Source organism: Lactuca sativa, chromosome 7, assembly GCF_002870075.4.
Source record: "Lactuca sativa cultivar Salinas chromosome 7, Lsat_Salinas_v11, whole genome shotgun sequence".
Taxonomy (NCBI): Eukaryota; Viridiplantae; Streptophyta; class Magnoliopsida; order Asterales; family Asteraceae; genus Lactuca; species Lactuca sativa.
In genome coordinates, this window is record NC_056629.2 from 171,605,963 (window position 1) to 171,624,998 (window position 19,036).

The 19,036-nt window shown below is 35.8% G+C and overlaps 1 long non-coding RNA gene and 2 other non-coding genes across 3 annotated transcripts; all 3 read left to right on the plus strand.

The window, feature by feature from the left end:
* The first annotated feature begins 9,480 nt into the window (after positions 1–9,480).
* Positions 9,481–14,057, plus strand: LOC128127066 (uncharacterized). The gene is made up of 2 exons (XR_008225116.1): positions 9,481–13,812; positions 13,889–14,057. It is a non-coding gene; the product is annotated as an uncharacterized LOC128127066 (long non-coding RNA).
* On the plus strand, positions 9,708–9,775 carry LOC111902893 (small nucleolar RNA U49). The gene has a single exon (XR_002853998.1). It is a non-coding gene; the product is annotated as a small nucleolar RNA U49 (small nucleolar RNA).
* Positions 9,962–10,115, plus strand: LOC111902892 (small nucleolar RNA snoR2/U65). Its single transcript, XR_002853997.1, has one exon. It is a non-coding gene; the product is annotated as a small nucleolar RNA snoR2/U65 (small nucleolar RNA).
* Positions 14,058–19,036: the final 4,979 nt, after the last annotated feature.

Here is a 19,036-nt window from a genome sequence, read left to right on the forward strand (position 1 = left end):
TGTTTCAATCTTGAGTCCAACTTGACAAATGGAGAAAAATGTGAGATTGATGAAATGATTTATTGATTGAGTTAGAAATTTTACAGAAAATATTGCCGAATGAAGCATACAAGAAGAATGAATATATTTTTTTAATGTTTTTGTTGCATATAGGATATTGTTGAAGGTGACGGTTACAATTGTTTTTGCGGAGAGAAGTTTTTCAAAACTGAAGCTCATCAAATCGTATCTTAGAAGTATTATGATCCAAGAAATATGTGCACTTTTAACCCTAACCAGGGTCAACTCAAATCCAGTCAAAGTCACATACAGTTGACTTGACTCGCCGAGTTGGTCTACCAACTCGTCGAGTCCATACTTCTATAAACCAAATCAATCCCCATTTCTACTCGTCGAGTCTAGCAAGAACTCGACGGGTTCTTCTTCAATCATACCATCGGGACCATCTTCATCCTACTCGCCGAGTTCGACCTTGAACTCGTCGAGTTCATTTCTCTCATAAGAATGTGTCCAGTCTATGACTCGTGTATGAACAACTCGTCAAATCCATCTTCAAAGATTGGAAGATTGCCTTGGACTCCCCGAGTTTGCTCAAACACTCGTCGAGTCCCATGATTCCAAGTCTATAATCTCGTCCATCTTTGTTGAGTCATTCTCTAGACTCAGCCAGACCCCCAAAACAGCAAAGGTTGGAGAACCACTACCGACTCCTCGAGTCCCAAGAAAAACTCGCCGAGTCCACTAAATTCCATGTCCATAAACTCGATTTATGTCAAGCTCATCTCATCCAAAGGGTAGATCTGACCTCCTAAGGCCGATATAGCATTTTAAGCCACACACTTTACGTCCATGCATGGGTCTTTTAGCCCTAAAGGACCACAAATGATGTCTAAAAGATGCATGGGGCTCTCATAGCCATAAAGTTTGCACCCTTATGCCATGAGACCCCTCCAATGACCAAGATCTGAAGTCAATACTCCTTATAACACTTCACAACCCGAAAATGGCTTAGAAAGCCCTAAATATACTCAAAATCCAAGCCCTAAATATGAATAAACACATGGAAGATCAAGGCATGAACCTTTTACCTTAAATAAGCTGGAAATGAAACACAATCTCTGGATCTCCAAGCTCCAACTTGAACTCCCAATCTCCTTTCCTCTTCTCAAGTTTGTTTCTTATTTATTTCTAAACTTCCTGAAGTCAATCATCATCTTTTCATTACCTGATTGAGTGATTCGCTTGAATATGTATTAAGGAGGCATATCACAGATAAAGTTGGATGAAAAAGGATTATTGAATTCGATTTTGTCTTCTTCTGATTTGGATGACTTCTCTGGTTCTCTACTTCCCCTCTTCTGATTTCAATTTTACTGTCTGATTATGATTTACGTGTTTCATTGTATCTGATTAATTTCGATTTTTTTGCTTATGATTTAACATTATTTGCTATTTCTAATTTCGATTTTTTCAGTGAAAAGGAATTTTTCACCTTTGTTTGAGCTCGGGTTTTGCCTCTAATTAAGTTCAAAATCGGTTGCCTTTAATCTTTATCCTTTATTTGTTGTTTACATCAGGTAAATTTCAGACTTGCTTATGTTACAAATTACTAAAGTTCCATTGATCCTTTTTTTTTGTTTCTGTAATGTGAATTAGGAGGCTGCTTTGTATTGAAAGTTGACATTGTGGTTTGCTCAAAATCTGTTGCCTTGTGTTCTTATTCAGGTTGTATCTTTCTTTGTTTAGTGTTTATAACTAGATTTGTTGAGTTTTAAATTTGTTTCCAGAAAACAACCATGGGACGCTCAAAATAGAAAAAAAAATGAAAAAGAAGAGACTAATCATTTAAGAGGGTCTTTGAATAAATCTGTTGTTAGAAATCAAAATATTAGTGAAAATAATGTGATTGATAATTTTTATATTCTACCAAGTACATCTTCTGATATTGCTAATGATTTTGAAAAAAATGATTTTAAATCTATATTTGTTTTTATATTTAATGGTTCCAAATTTGTTTCTTTAGTTGATGATGAATTAAAAAATGTTGTTTCAATCTTGAGTCCAACTTGACAAATGGAGAAAAATGTGAGATTGATGAAAATGATTTATTGATTGAGTTAGAAATTTTACAGAAAATGTTGCCGAATGAAGCATACAAGAAGAATGAATATATTTTTTAATGTTTTTGTTGCATATAGGATATTGTTGAAGGTGACGGTTACAGTTGTTTTTGCGGAAAGAAGTTTTTCAAAACTGAAGCTCATCAAATCGTATCTTAGAAGTATTATGATTCAAGAAAGATTGAACCATTAGCAATTTTAAGTTTTGAAAATGACATTTTACAAATTATTTATTATTGTAAACTTCAAAAAATGCTTAACATTGTTTTAGGTGATTTTTGTAGGTTGTACTTATATTGTTTGTTTGATTATAAATTTTACTGTACTTTGGATTTTCTAGTTTTTTTCATATATAAGGGCATAAAAATTCTTATCTCGCCCCGAGTAGTAAAAAGCAATGGACCGGCCTTGACTAGTATATTAATTTTTTGGTTCTTACTAAAATCAAGTCTTACGCGAGAAGCGGAGGTTATTCAAGACATTGTTAAGGACCTCAAGAATAGATTACACATATCTTCAAGAAGTCCTCTGCCACAAGACTAGGAATTTTATCCAGAGGTTAGTTCCCGAATTTGTATATATAATATAACTAAGGTATGTTTGTTAGTGCCCGATTCGATATTAATTTAGTCTGGTTGGTCATGTCTCACATGAAGTAGCCAAACCACTCCGAAATCCCCCTACAAGCCATAAAGAATTGTACCCAAGACTTCAATGAAAGAAATTTCATTGGAAAAGGTGGATACGGAAGAGTCTACAAGGGAATCCTCACCTAGGGGGATCATGTAAACAAGCTAGTCGTTGTAAAACGGCTTGAGATCGATAATAATCAAGGTAACAAAGAGTTCCAAACCGAGCTCACAATGCTTTCACAATATCAACATCACAACATTGTAACCCTTATTGGGTTTTGTAATGTTAACAATGAGATGATCCTTATTTACGAATACGCAAGCAATGGAAGCCTCGACACACATTTGCTTAACCCTTCCTCTCAACTTTCATGGCTACAACTCCTCAAAATATGCATCGACGTTGCTTCTGCATTGGACTATCTTCATAATCATGTTGCACAAAAACACAAAATAATACATCGCGATATTAAAAGTGCAAATATTTTGTTGGATGAAAATTTGAATGCAAAACTTGCGGATTTTGGGTTGGCTAAGATAGGATTAGCTAATCAACAAAATAGCTTTGTGATAACTAATATTGCGGGCACATATGGTTACATGGACCCACAATACGGAAGAACGGGGTTTTTAACAAAAGAATCGGATGTCTATTCTTTTGGTGTGGTTTAATTTGAAGTTTTGTGTGAAAGGGTGGCGTGTGTAGATTATAATGATGAGCGGAAATTTCTCTTTCATCATGCTCCAACTTGCTACAAAAACGATGATATGGAAAAATTGTTGATCTAAGAATAAGGAAATACATCAATCCAATAACATTGCTCAAGTTTTCAGCTACTGCTTATCAATGCTTGCAAGAAACTCGGGAACACCGGCCTACAATTGCTGAGGTTGTGTTCCAACTAAAGGAGGCAATGGAAATTCAAGTAAGCATATATGAATTGAACTTCATTTTTATCAAAGTTTCAATGTCAGTTTTTTATCAAATCAAATCCATCAATATGGACATGTTTTAAGGGAAAAATTAGGATTATCTACATAAAAGTACACGACTTACAGACAAGCCATTTGTTTTTTTTAATTCATCTTCAGTTAGAAGATGAGATCCTCCGATGAATTACACTTCACGGATTGACTTCTACATTGGTGACTTCCCTCTATTTTATCTTCATTTTCAGTTTTATGCTTTTGTTTTCTTTTTCTTCTTTTCTTGTACATCTTCTGTGTAGGAATTATGTAAATTGTAGTTTATAAACCTTCTTGATTCCATCTACTTGTGTCCTTTTTTCGCCTTCTATCTTTTAGTTTTGGTTTTTGTTTTGCTTTGTGTGCATTCCCTTTTACTTTTTTACACTATGCTGTGTAATCTTTTTACTCTTCATTGCACTTATTTTTTTTTCAAAAGCAAATTTATTTAAGTGTACTTGCAATAAAAAAGCTGTATACTATGTAACTCTTGTTCCTAATACAGGATCAAAGCATGTGAATGTTACTTGTTGACAAACTTTGTTAAAAAAAGGGTTTAGGTCACTAACGTGAAAACATGAACATGTGGAAGGAGCAATATTCTTTCATTTTCGTTTTAGTATTATAGTTTTAAAATTGATCAAAAAAGGCTACATCCTCGGTCCACCAAACAATTACAATTATCTAGCCTCTGTCGATGATGCCTCTTTAAAAACTTGTCATATATTCATCAAACAAATGTCGTGTCGTGCAAAATATAATTATTTAATCAAAATATAATAAATATATACTATTAAAGTTAATTATTTTTGTCCTGAGATAATACTTCATACACTAGCCTTTTTTTTGTAACGGCCGCATAAAATAAAGGCTAGCTATTCTATAGCAAAAAGTTTTTTTTATCCACGCACTCCAACTAATTTTATTCCTTACGATTTCTATTACTAAACTAATCATAAGAAAAAAAAACTATGAAATCAAATAACATGTTCTTCTTAAGACGATTATCTCCAAACAACAGCTTCCAAAAGGTCCACAAAACTCATATTAATGTGCAAAAAACCGTATCAATAATATCACAACGAGAGTGAGTGTTGACTTGTTGATCAATCAAAGTGAAAACAATTTGCATGGTCTCTAAACCACGAATCATAAGGCTATCCCCATTAACAATCCAACGCAACTTAATATTTCTATAAAAAATTAAGACAAAATTGCAGAAATGGTCCCTATGGTATGCAAATTTTTGGGATTTTAGTCAAAACTCCGGGTTTTTTGGATTCATGGTTCTTTTGGAGTGGTTTGTATGTGAAAATAGTCCTTCCAAAAATTGAAATGACTATAATACCATTGGGGTATTTATTTTTCATTAAAAGATAAAAACAAATATACACTACACAGATGAAAAAACTCATTTGAGACTCTCGTTGAAGGTGACATGGAGCCGAGATCTGAAGAGATCTTCTATTCAGTTTCAATCTAAGACAAACACACGCCTTCGGTGTTGGTTCGATTCAGGGAAGAAGAAATCGGAAGCAAAAATCTATGGAGGGTGGTGGCAATCGATCGCAAATGAGGGAGTAATTCTAGTTCTTGACTAATTCGAAGAAAGGAGAAGGATAACGAAATCAGAAAAGAAAGAAATACCTAAGCAACAAAGATTTTTCGTCTGGTGGTCGAGGTTTGTTGAGCAAGAAACGAACACCTACGATGACCTCACTGGTTCGTAGAGGGAGGACGAAACGAAAGCAGCAAGGGTTGCTGAAGCAGCTCATGCGCTTCTTCTGTCTCGGAAAGAATGTGAATGTGTGGGGGGGGGGGAGATGGTACGATGGAAGCAGGGCAACATCAACAACAATTCAGGTGGGTATAGAGTCAGCGAAAGAAGAAGAGAAGGTTCGAGGGGGCTATTGTCCTCTTGTCTGTTGCAAGATCTCCACCTTTGATGGGGGTTTCTTTGATAGAAGCTGAACAGGAAAAGAGAGGAGCAGGAGCTTAACTGGACAACAAAATTTGGGGGTGTTTTGCTTCTTTGCTCGACCAAAAAAGGAAGGAGTAACAAAGGGTTGTTGCTCCTCTATTTACCAAAAAACAACATGAACATGTCAAAGGGTTTAGGTCACTAACGTGACAACATGAACATGAACATGTTGAAGGAGCAATATTCTTTCATTTTCGTTTTAGTATTATAGTTTTAAAATTGATCAAAAATGGCTACATCCTCGGTCCACCAAACAATTACAATTATCTAGCCTCTGTCGATAATGTCTCTTTAAAAACTTGTCATATATTCATCAAACAAATGTCGTGTCCTGCAAAATATAATTATTTAATCAAAATATAATAAATATATACTATTAAAGTTAATTATTTTTGTCCTGAGATAATACTTCATAAATTAGCCTTATTTTTTTGTTTTTTTGTTTTTGTTTTTGTTTTTTTGTTTTTTTTCTTTTTTTTTCTTTTTTTTTTGTAACGGTCGCATAAAATAAACGCTAGCTGTTCAATAGCAAAAAGTTTTTTTTATCCACGTACTCCAACTAATTTTTTTCTTACGATTTCTATTACTAAACCAATCATAAGAAAAAAAAAACTATGAAATCAAATAACATGTTCTTCTTAAGACGATTATCTCCAAACAACAACTTCCGAAAGGTCCACAAAACTCATATTAATGTGCAAAAAACCGTATCAATAATATCAAAATGAGAGTGAGTGTTGACCTGTTGATCGATCAAAGTGAAAACAATTTGCATGGACTCAAAACCACGAATCATAAGGTTACCCCCATTGACAATCCATCGCAACCTAATATTTCTATAAAAAAAATAATTTATTTCTCCTTACATATACAACCCAATCCAACTATTTACACTCATTAGCAATCCAACCCAACCTATTTTATATTAAAATTTTATATTTATAAAACTATATCAATATTGGTCTTATTTTGTAGAGAAAAATAAATTATGTATTTTGATTTATTTTATTTTAAATTTTATTAAATATAAAGTTTACTTATAAACAAAAAACAACTTTTGGTATAAAAATTAATTGGTTTCTCTAACCAATTTGTACACGTGACTATGAACTTTCAATTCAACCTAAGATGAGCTAAGGTTGTAGGCACGAACTCTTTCATCAAAGATCGTCCCATTATTATTATTTTAGGGGTTGACTAAAAGGACACCCCAAATCTCCATTTAGACACCCTATTTGATTTTTAAGGTTTTTTTATTGGTTGAATTTGCACTGTGAGCGGTTCACAAGAAACGCCAATGGGGGTAGTCTAAAGTTAGCCCATAAAGCCACCCGCCTCCAAATTTGAACAACCAACTAGCTCACAGTGAAGAAAAAGGTGGTCAGCGGCCTCTGTAAAATAATCACAAACGGGACATAAAAGCGAATGCATGTCAATCCCATGATTATGTAAAATAATCACAAACCTCACACACCAAATAAAAATATTAATTTTTATAGGGACGTATCTATTCAGCCTAGTAGGCGTCAGAATTGTTGGCAGTCGCACGACATCAAGAGCTCATCTCGTTGAACTAACCGAAAACCAACTTGGCGGATCCAAATCCCTATACTAAGTATCCTAACCTGAATCTAGTTGAATAGATTCAAGAATCTCCTACAACGAGTCTAACTGCTCCAAGGTGCATCCTCTAGTTATGTTCTTTTGCCAAACTAAATTCCAACCGGTTTCATTCGAATAATCACAAACACGACTTTGTTGATTTTCTGCCAAAGCATATAACCTAGGGAACCGATTAAAAAAAGCCATATTACGATACCAAGTATCGTTGTATGAGCTTGTTAATTCACCATTTCCCACTTTACTCATAATTGTTGCTTTAGAAATATGATCACGAGAACGAAGATCAAACACCACCTTTTACGATGCTCAACCAAATCCCTCTACCAAAAAATAAGAATCAACCATATCAAACCTGCCGGCCTCTCTATAGCAGCTCTTAATTAAATGCACCATTTCCATTTGTATAACATATCTTGGTTAAAAGAACACAAAATTTCTACCGACAAGCCGCTTGGATTCTTATCACTCAAAATGAGATCCCAACACACCCAATTAAGTTTCCTTTCATACTCATCCACCCCCCACCCCCCTAAAAAAAGGAGATCTACAAGCCTTTAGATTCCTATTAACAATAACCGATATAAAAAATAAGTACAAATAATAACCGCCTAAGCTCCTTAAAACTAATCTAACAAGAGTTAGGCGCCCCAATAAATAACATTTTCATTTTTCTATTGGAAAGTCTTCTTTTGAACTTTTCTAGAAGCACATCTCAGGCTCTAATTTTATTCATTTTTCACTGACCGGTAAACCCAAGTAAACAAAAGGAACAAAATTAGCGGCACAACATGTATAACTCACAATCTCCTGAACTGTATTGACCCCACTCCATATACTTTAGACTTTTGAAGATTTATCTGTAACCCAAAAGCCATGTAAAACAGCCTAAGCAACCGAAACAACATCTGGATATTAGTTGTATCCCATTCTCCCATGAAAATAGTGTCATCAACATAAAACAGATGAGACATATGAATCGGATGATCACCAAAGGAGATTCCTCGGAATAATGAGTTCTGATTAGCATCCTCCATAATAAGGATGTTACTCGGGTCGGAACTGGACCGAATCGATCCGAACCTGAATAACCCGAAAACCGGATAAGGGTAATTGCATGAACCGAAAACCAAACCGATTAACTAATATGGGTTCGGTTCGGTTCGGTTCGGTTATTACCCGAATAACTCGAATAACATGTACAAGATGATTAAGAACCTAATATAACCGAAAAAAATTGAATAAATCGTATTAGGATTTTATAACCTGAATAATAGAATAACAATGTGTTTTTATACATGAACATAAAAAATTCAAAGACTATCATAACACAATAACACATTTAAAGAATAACATTTACATAGTAGATTAAAATAATAAGAATTAATTACTTACTTGAGTTTTTTGAGTTTGAGCCCAATTTTCCATGACTAGACAAAATATGGATTCATGAATCGACAGAAGTGATTTCGAGTTTAGAAATAGATGAGAAAATTGGTCGATTTTGAAATGATGAGAACGAGCGTAATATTTTTTTTCTGTTATGAACGGCGAAGACAAAAGTGTGAATCATGATTTTGATTTCTGTTAATCAGAGAAAAGGGAGGATGAATGTTTATTCGGGTCGGGTATTTAGAACTGAATAAGCTCTTATTTGGGCAACCCGAACCGAATAACCCGAAAACCGAATAAGCATAATATAGATACCCGAATCGAATTGTTTATTCGAGCCTAATTCGGTTCGGTTCGAGTTTCGGTTCAATTCGAGGTTTCGGGCCAAATTCTCATCCCTACTCCATAGCCACATGCAAACTCTCCATAACTATAATAAACAAAAAAAAATGTAGCAGGTCTCCCTGGCTTAAGCCACTGATACAACTGAAATTCATGAGTCGGACTCCCATTCAACAAAACTGAAGAAGGATAAGTCATGAGCCATCTTGGGGTCCACTTTCAGCAAATGACTCCAAAGCCCATGAAATCCAACATACAATCTAAGTATTCTAAGTGAAACTACGACGGTATATAAAATTTCATTGAGAAAAAATCTTAAATGAAAGTATGCAATTATGCAATTATGCAATTATGAGAATACATTAAATTGCATAGAGCAAGAGAACAATTATGTTATCAAGGCCCAACACCCGGGTGGCAGTTTGGATTTGGACTGTGGGTGGGCTCACACTGAAAGCAAACTTTTATGGACTGCGTTACCCCTCTCATGGCTCATGCCTTCCTTCCTAAAACTAGGGTTTACAATTTCACTACTCTATATAACCTATTCGTTGCTTATCATTTCAATCACACCTTCTCACCAAATTCATCTTCTGAATTCATAATTTTTTCTTTCTTTCTATGTTTTGCGAATTCGATTTTCAATTAAGAAAGTTCCGATGAGGAAGAAATCCCCTTAAAGATAGGAAGTGCCGTATGACACTTTAAACAGCAGCGGATCACGGCGGCGCGTCATCCCATCCACCAATTCGCCGGCCTCCGATCATTAACACGATCTTAGAGCTCAGTTCGTTGGTCGGGATTCGCGTTTTAGCCTCTTCCACTGTGTGTGTGATTTTGAACGGGTCTCTGAGGTTTTTTTCATCTACTTTTCTATCAAATCATTTGATTTTTTCTTCATATCTTCTGGTTCGATGCCACGTCGACGGTAGCCAAAAGTGCAGTGACCGACGATGCTATGATTGAACCTATAACAGACTTTGTGTCTTTCGCAATTTTATAGGAACCTGTGAACTGATTGTTATCCGTTCATTCACAGAGCCGGTTTTTGCGATTACATTTTTTTTAATAAAAAAAATATTTTTAATTGATTGATTTTTGATGAAATTTGTGTGTTGCCAATGAGGTATTAAATCGTTATAAGTTGGAATTACCGACTGATTTTACATTGATGATACATCGACTATCTGAGGCATTTCAAATTGTTTTGAATTTTTTGGATCTTAATATTCATATAAAAAAGATAAATTGATCGATAGTTTGTTTTTTTGGCATTAATATTATATGAATATTCACAGCAGATCATGTTGTAATTCATAAGAACAAGGAATTGCTTTTTAACTAAAATGTCCGAATTAGGGTGTAACGTTTTTAATTAGTTCCACACTATTAAAATTTTTTTGGATGAAAATAATTTATTCAGGTGATAACTTATTTTTATTTTAGATTTGCTATGTGGTAGTTGTTTGTGGTTTGTAGATAGTGATTTTGAATTGTTTTGTGTCGAGGCTTGAACAATGTTGCTTGATGATTCTTGAAAGTGCCGAAGTGTAGCTCAAGAGCACGTGTGAATTTGTAATTTGTCTTACAGAAGATTGTTGTTGGCTTATTCTCCTTGAAAGGAAAAAGATGATTCATTTCGGAATGTTGATATATGACATTTTCTGGAAAGTTGATAGCTGACGTTTGCTTGAGACTTGAGAGGATTATGTGTGGTTAAGAAAACTTAGGTGTGATTTGTGAGGGATTAAGAATTATAAATCTATTTGTGATCCAAAAGAAAAAAATGACTAATGGGATGGGGATTGCATCATCTGTTCCCGATTAATTTTAGGTTTAAAGAAATTAATTTTTTAGGTTAAAAGAAGTCTATAATATAATTTTATAATTTTTTTTGACATCCCTAATTAGTGCAATGAGAGTAAGATCCCTGACAACAAATAGGAAATAGTAAGGAAAGATGATATTAGATATAGCACGGAAAAGGAGAAGAGACTACTTGAGTAGGTAATGAGAGAAATTAGAGAGGATAAAGCGTAGTATGTAAGAAAAAGAAAGAGAAAGTTTGGAAGAGAAAAGAGCACAATATGTATTGATGCATACAAGTAATTTTGTTGGAATGTTGACTAATGGAATCTTTAACGTATCCTGGTTACCTGATAAAATAAAGTATGTTGGAATGTTGACTAATGGAATCTTTAAAGTATCCCGGTTACCTGATAATCTCTCGTATTCGGCTATAGCAAGAGCCCTAAATCTAGAGCCGCTTGACATTCCAATCTAGTTTCAACAATGCACTTTTCGGACTGAGAAAGAGGGTTTGCTTGGCGTAATGATTCAAATTTGGAAATAAATAACAAAAAATATTTTACAAGGATTCTGTACATATAAAAAACGTAGAAATCTGATTTATGATGAAGAAAGTTATGACCCGTCGAAATTTTACGATCAAACAGACATGAGTCGATAATCGTAAAAAGTGAATTTTTGAAAACTATTTTTTAGCCTTTAAACGAAAGCGTACAATTTTAATTTTTCTAAGATTCATAGCAGTATACAACTTGGAAATTGAATTTCAGATTGATCGATTATTGACACAATCTAAACGACAATTGAAGATCTTGTTAATAGAAGCTCAACGATATAAATACAGTCGAAAACGGACGTCAGATGATAAAGTTATGAATTTTTAACAGATTTTTAACTGTCTAAGCATGTTAAAATATACCTTTATAGATAACGTCAAAACTAGCCGACAGAGTTTATGTAACATCCTGAATTTTAGAAGTATGATTTAAAGGTTTATAGTGTATATTCGAAGAAGGAACTCGATGAGTAGGTACGCTTACTCGTCGAGTCGGAGCGAGTTTGGGTCGCGAATTAAGTGACCAACTTGCCGAGTCGAAAGCTGGACTCGACGAGTTTGTGCTGGAATGAGAAAACCCTAATCTTTGGGTTTGCATCCTATTTAAAGGACTTTATGTCCTTCTCCCAGCCTCCTAATCCCCCAGAGAGTTCTAGAAAACCCTAATTTCGTGTGAGACTTCATTATTGAGGAGATTGGAGCTTGGAAGAGGAATTTGGTGGAAGGAGCTTGAGAAATTAGGGGCTAGTATCAAGGGGCTTGTATGGATCTGGGATCTACATATGTTTGGACATATTTCAGAGGTAAGAAGCCATAATCTTATGCTAATTTCCATTTTGGTTCATCCTTGGTGGTTGATGTGGAGTTCCTTGGCTTGTTTGAGATCTATCTCGAGTTGGAGTTTAGATCTGAGGTTCCTACTCCAGATCTAGACTTATGATGGCCTAGAATGTCATAAAGTTTCAGTCATTGAGTTGTTGGTGAAGCCCCTTTGTCTAAAACCCAAGCCATAGTGTGTTTTGGGCCTTTATCTCCTTGGTTTCACGTAAAGTTTGCAACTTTATGTGAGGGTTAGATTGTAGAATGGTGGATCTATGGTTTAGAGCCCCTGCATGGCTCGAAAAGCCTCTATATGGAATAAGAAATGGAGAAACTCAGGGAGTCACATGGGTGTACTCGACGAGTTGTATGAACATGTGCAGGGACTCGGCGAGTTGGAAGAACAACTCGGCGAGTCTATTGAAGATTGTCTTGGACTCGGCGAGTCTGTTCTTGGACTCGGTGAGTCAGGTCGCAGAACCCCAACCTCTTTTGGTTAAATCCTTGGATTAAGTGAGTCGGTCGGCGACTCATTGAGTTAGACAGGATGCGACTCAGAGATTGTTGGACTCGGCGAGTCTTGGGGTGACTCGGCGAGTTAAGTTGTCTTATGAGAGTTTTTTGGGAATGGGAACTCGGCGAGTCGACAGGTTGACTCGACGAGTAGAATCAACCGGGAAGGTTGACTTTGACTGAGGACTTTGACTTTGACCAATAGTTGACCAGTTTGACTTCAAGGGTATTTTGGTAATTCTGGTATTTATGGCATTGGTTCTTTGATAGTGTTCTGTGGTGAAGTTTGTGTCGGTGGTCGAAGCAGCTTGGTCTTATCTCTCCAGTCGGCAATTGCAGGTGAGTTATCCTCACTATACCGACATGGTCTACGACACCAAGGCCGACCCTTTATCGGATGGAAATCCGGGTATTGTTTGTTATGTTATTGCTTTGCTAGATTTGCATCCTAGTATTTAGGATGGTGTTATGTTAGTGACCTCGTTAAGGTCGGTACCCGATATTTAGGGTAGTGTTATGTTATTGACCTGGTTAAGGTCGGTACCCGGTATATAGGGTGATGTTATGCTAGTAACCGGTTAGGTCGGAATCCTGGTTAGGATGTTGATATGCTATGTGATTTGTTAGACTGTTTGTCTGGTTAATGATTTGTTATGTGATTAATTGCTTTATGTGCACATGATTGTTTGACGGGGGTTGGATTGAGGCGGGTCCTGCTTTGTGTTGTAGGCCAACATAGCCACGCCGGACCGGATATTCCGAAGGCCGAGCGAGCGGTTCGGATAGGCTGAAGGCCCCAAGAGGGCGGACCAGACGTGCCGAGGCTCGGAGAGTGGACCAGGCCGACTGAAGGCCCGGTGTGGGCGGACCAGTCATATTGTAGACTCAGAGGGTGGACCAGGTGGATTGAAGGCCCGACGCGGGCGGACCAATCACACAGTAGACTCGATGTACATGGCTAGACTCGGAGGGTGGACCAGGTGGACTGAAGGCCCGGTGCGGGCGGACCAGTCACACAGTAGACCCAATGTGCATGACTGTTCTATTTGTGATATGTTATGAGTATGTTTATGTGTGGTTGATATTTTGGGGGTAACTCACTAAGCTTTCGGGCTTACAGTTCAGTGTCTTGTTTCAGGTACTTCAGGAGATCGTGGCAAGGCGAAGGCGTGATCGTACCGCTCTTCATGTTTTATGATTTATGTGATATGGTTCTGGGGAATACTCTGGTGTTTAAACTATTTTGAAAACAAGTGTATGAACTTAATGGTTTTTAAATGAATTAAAATGTTTTAATTTGGCTCGAATTTTATGGTCGCTACAGTTTAAACGAAAGTTGTCGATCACATCGTTACGTACATATGGATATAAAGAATGTAAAAAAACGTAGCTCGTATGTGAAAGTTACGAAATTTAGAAGATATTTTGTTTTTGGGTTAAGTTCTGGAGGTGACACGTGGCATAAACTCAGCCCCACCTTCCTCCCCATGACTTTGCATATGATCTCGACACGTGGCATGCGTACGCCCAACGTAGCATGCGTACGCCCAACATATAGCAGTACACCCAACGTACATCAAAATTACTCCCTGTGTACTCACAAGTTTCAGCCTATAAATAGAGGCGCAAATAATCTCATTTCTTTACACCTTTCTAACTTTTTCTTTCCCAAACACCCCAAAACCCTCAAGGTTTTTCCCTAGCACCTCCTAGGTGTTAGTAGCGAGTCCCAGAGCGCCAGACGGTCCCGAGAAGAAGAGCTGGCTCAGAAGTTCTGGTCGCACAGAGTCCGGTTCCTCGCTAAACTCTCTTGTAAGTGAGTTATGCTTACCCTACTTTCAGTATAACTTATTTTTAAGCTCATTATCGTTATTTGAACATATAAACAAGATTTATCAGTGATTCTAAATTGTTATACTGATTGATCTACTTACGGGGATGATGTCTAGGTTGTGATTTAATGAGGTGTTTAAAGTGAGATTTCCAAACAGTATACTTCGTATACCAAACGGACCATACCTCCGATATGATCCTACCTGGTTGTTCCTTACTTGATAGATCATGAAAGTAGACTTTGAGTTAATGATGAATCTAGACTAATAATTAGTCGCAATAAATATTAGACTAAAAACTTATTGATTAGGTTTCGTCGAAGAAAAAAACGATTGTTAGAAGCGAAGCACTGTCCGAATTTCGAGTCATCACTTTAACAAGTGAGTACATAGTCCCTTTCATGAACATCATTTTAATACAAGTATTAATTAAAGTATTAAATATATGTTTATGTGTGAAATATTGGATATTGCCTGAAATACGTGTTAAGAACATATCTGATAATATATGATGATTTATGATACAGAATAAACCTAAATTAATTAAAAAGAATACCGAGTGGTATATTCTTATGAGTACGGGTGAGATATACACGGAGGGTAGAACTTTAAAAAGTGTCATTAATCCGAGAGCATGGATTAGACATATTCATTCGTCCCTAGTTCGAGAGTATGAAGTTGGCATAATCACGTGTCATTGATCTGAGAGCATGAATTTGACATACTTGATCCGAGAGTATGAATTAGGTAAAGCTGTTAATTTTATATTCGAGAGCATGGATCGTATCGTTATGAGGATCGACGGGGTAGGGTAAAAATTGCTTATATGAGGTGAAATTGTATATATTGTGAGTTCTAAAATATATATGATATAAGATTATGAGATTGAAATCCCTATGTACTCACCAGGTTTCCCAACCTGACCCACTCAGTTTATTTCAATCACATGTATCGATGCGAAAATACACTACACTAAAAGATTAAAGGAGATGTAAATCATTAGTGTAAATGAATGTAAGGTATGCTTATGCTTATGTTTCTGTATTGACGATAACATCCCAATGTTTTAAATAAAAAGACATTTCTTCGAAAATGCTTTGATAACATCGTTATCATGTTTTCTGGAAATAAATTCCGCAATACTACTTTTCAAAAATGATACTCTGATTTTTAATTAAGCATAAATAAAAATTTTAAAATGACCGTGAATGTGGGGATGTCACAATCGAGAAGGATAAAGAGGAGGAGATTAGATTATGAAAAGGAGAATAGAAAAATGTAATATGGAAAGATAAAAGAGAAAGAAGAAGAATACATAGACATGAAAATAGAAAAAAATAACTTACCAACCATTATTGTCTGTGACATTGTTGTCTACAATGTCTGATGTTGTAGAGATGTTTCATGTTTTATAGGTTCATCTAACAGTCATGGTACGTGAAAAGATAGGAGCACATTGAGTTCGACTATATTGCTAATTTAGTTGTATTTTACCTTGTTGATTATTAAAATTATATGTATGATTTTATTGTAAACTCGAATGTAACCTGCGATGTAAATTGTTTTGAGTTAATAGAATTTCGTCTTTTAGTAGATAAGTTCATAAGTATGACAATTCCTAGTTAATTAGATGTAGAAAGTCCAGATCGTTACAATTTTACCTTATTATCCTTTTGGGGATGGTCATGGTTGTTTTAGGTTGCATTGACTTATGATTATCTCCTTGTTTGCATCCATGACCTTGATTTTGTCTTTGGACTCAACGTAGACCTTAACTTTCACTTAAGGTATTTGTAAAATAGGTTTAAAATGTTTTTTTTAAGTTAAAAATATTTAAACCAAATGAAAACAACAAACCATTTTTTAAAATGTAAATCTTATATTTTTCCTATGGAGAAAATGTAATATCTTGTTTTCATGTATTCCATTTTGACCCTTAGTTTGAGTATTGTTTGCAAAATTAGTCCCGAGTGGCATTTTTGTAGTTTTATGAGGCTACATGTGTACGATGGGCGTACGTGGCCAGGGTACAAACCCTTTTTTTTAGGGTTTGGACCCTATTTAAACATCATTATAGCCTGATACTCTTTCTTAACTCCAACCTCCATCTCCCATAGCCTCCATCTCGAAAGCCTAAGTGTGTGAGTGTGTTTTGGAGCTTTGGAGTGTCATTTTGGTTCTCTTGGTGGTGAAGGAAGACTCTTGGAGTTGTGGTGTTTCACTGAAGTCTTTGGATCCAACAACTACTCTCCTTTGTGCGTCTTCTGAGGTATAAAGCTCCATCCTTGATGAATATTCCTTCAGATCTTGTTCAGTCTTAGAAGGTTACACCTTTTTGTACCAAATCTTGATTCTTGTGAGTATGGAATACTACAGGACCTTTAAGTTGTCCTTTAAGATGTTTTAGGGCATGATAAGTCATTAAAATGTAATCTTTATCCTTAGTTTTCCACCATGCATGGTCTAGGTTGTCTTAATGAGTTAATAAGTTAGGGTTTTTAGTATTCAACACTTAATAGCCATGCAAGATCATAAAGTTGGAAACTTTATGATTAAGGACATCATTTGAGGAGTACATTTGGACTTTGGACGAAAAGGATTAAATGATTAAGCTCTTAATAGAAAGGAATGATGGCAGACGCGTATGTTGTGCGTACGTGGTCAACTCGACGATTCTAGTCAATACGTAGTACGCCCCGCGTACGGGTTGAGTACGCCCAACGTACTCATTGAGTTGACCCGGTTGACTTTTGACTTTGACCTAGGGGTATTTTGGGTATTTTGAGCTATAGTCTGAGTTTTGGTCACTGTTATTTGTAAAGGTGATCGGTAGAGTTGGTTTTCAGAGCAACGTGTTGTTTCATCTTTTGTCCGACTGTGAGGTGAGTTTTTCATGGTATCCATGGGTCGAAGGCACCAATGCCGACCTATTATTGTGTTATGTAGGATGATAGTCGTTGTGTGGCTTCTATGTGGTTGCATGTTCGGGTTGAAATAAACCCCAGGGTGGGACCCACTATTGTATGATTAGGTTGGAATATACCCTAAGGCCGGGCCCTAGGGCTAGGCCCATATGTGTTGATCAGTTTGAAATACACCCCAGGGCCCATATATGTATATCGGGTTGGAACACACCCCATGGTTAAGCCTAGTTGTATGATTGGTATGTGGTACTTTGGGGAACTCACTAAGCTTTGTGCTTACAATTTATGTTTATGGTTTCAGGTACTTCCGGTTCAAAAGGGAAGGACCCGACATGATGGCACAACATCCTCCCCTCGTGATTTCCACATTTTGAATAATTGAACTATGCTATTTTGATATTATATATGGTGATGGTTTTTGAAACAATTATTGAATGAAATTGTTGGTCTTTCAAATGAAAAAAATTATCACTGTTTTTGAGCTGTTACAAAAAAACTATATATAAATAATGTTTTCAATTGTTGGCTAGTTTATATGACTATTTCATCTTGAGTAATATGAACAATTTGAATAAGACTATCATGTAGTTGAGACACCTAACACCACCCTTAACGCTAAGGCAAAAGAATGGCTCAATCTCAAATATTTCTTTCCAACAATGTTGACGAGACAATTTAATTCTGCTGCGGAGAAAATGTGTTGGGGAAATTCGAATTAGGTATTGAGAAATCTAGATAACAAACAGGAATCGTGTAAAACACTTTCATTGTTTGATACTTTGATCCTATATGCATTGGATATCACGAAATCCAAACTGGGATAATTCCTGATGTAGCAATTCTAATTTTAGGCACAAGATCAGAATCAATTTTTTAGAAGATGAAGAGAGAGTGTTTTTAGTTTCCTATGGGACCCCTGACCTGACACAGTAGATTAGGGTTCAATACTAACAATGTTTAGTAAATACAAGTATGCACTCCCGCACCTCCTAACTTGTATTATAACTAAAACATCATTCTTGAAACACTTGTTAAGTCCATTACACTAAAATACATTTGGTGATAAAATCACCATCAAAATGGACATTAGAAGTATAATTGTTTCTAACTTTTGGGTCTTAGATATGTATATTGAACAAGTCAAGAGGTGTGTCATTTCAAATATGTATATTGAACTCCATATTACTTCTGTTTCTAACTTTTGGGTCTTAGATATAGTATGTGGTATTCTAATTTACCCTATTTTATAGGGGATTAAGAAGAACTAGGAAGTTGAAGCGTGTAGAGTTGATTTGATGTCAATTTGCCTTTGATTAGTTGAACCTCTCTATACCTAAGCTTTTTATTTTCCATTAGTGTATATATATATATATATATATATATATATATATATATATATATATATATATATATATATATATATCAATGCAAATGTAAGTAAGAAGTTGAAGCATGTATATTCGATTTGATGTTAGTTTGTCTTTGATTAGGGGAACCTCTCCATTCCTAAGCTTTTATTTTCCGTTAGTC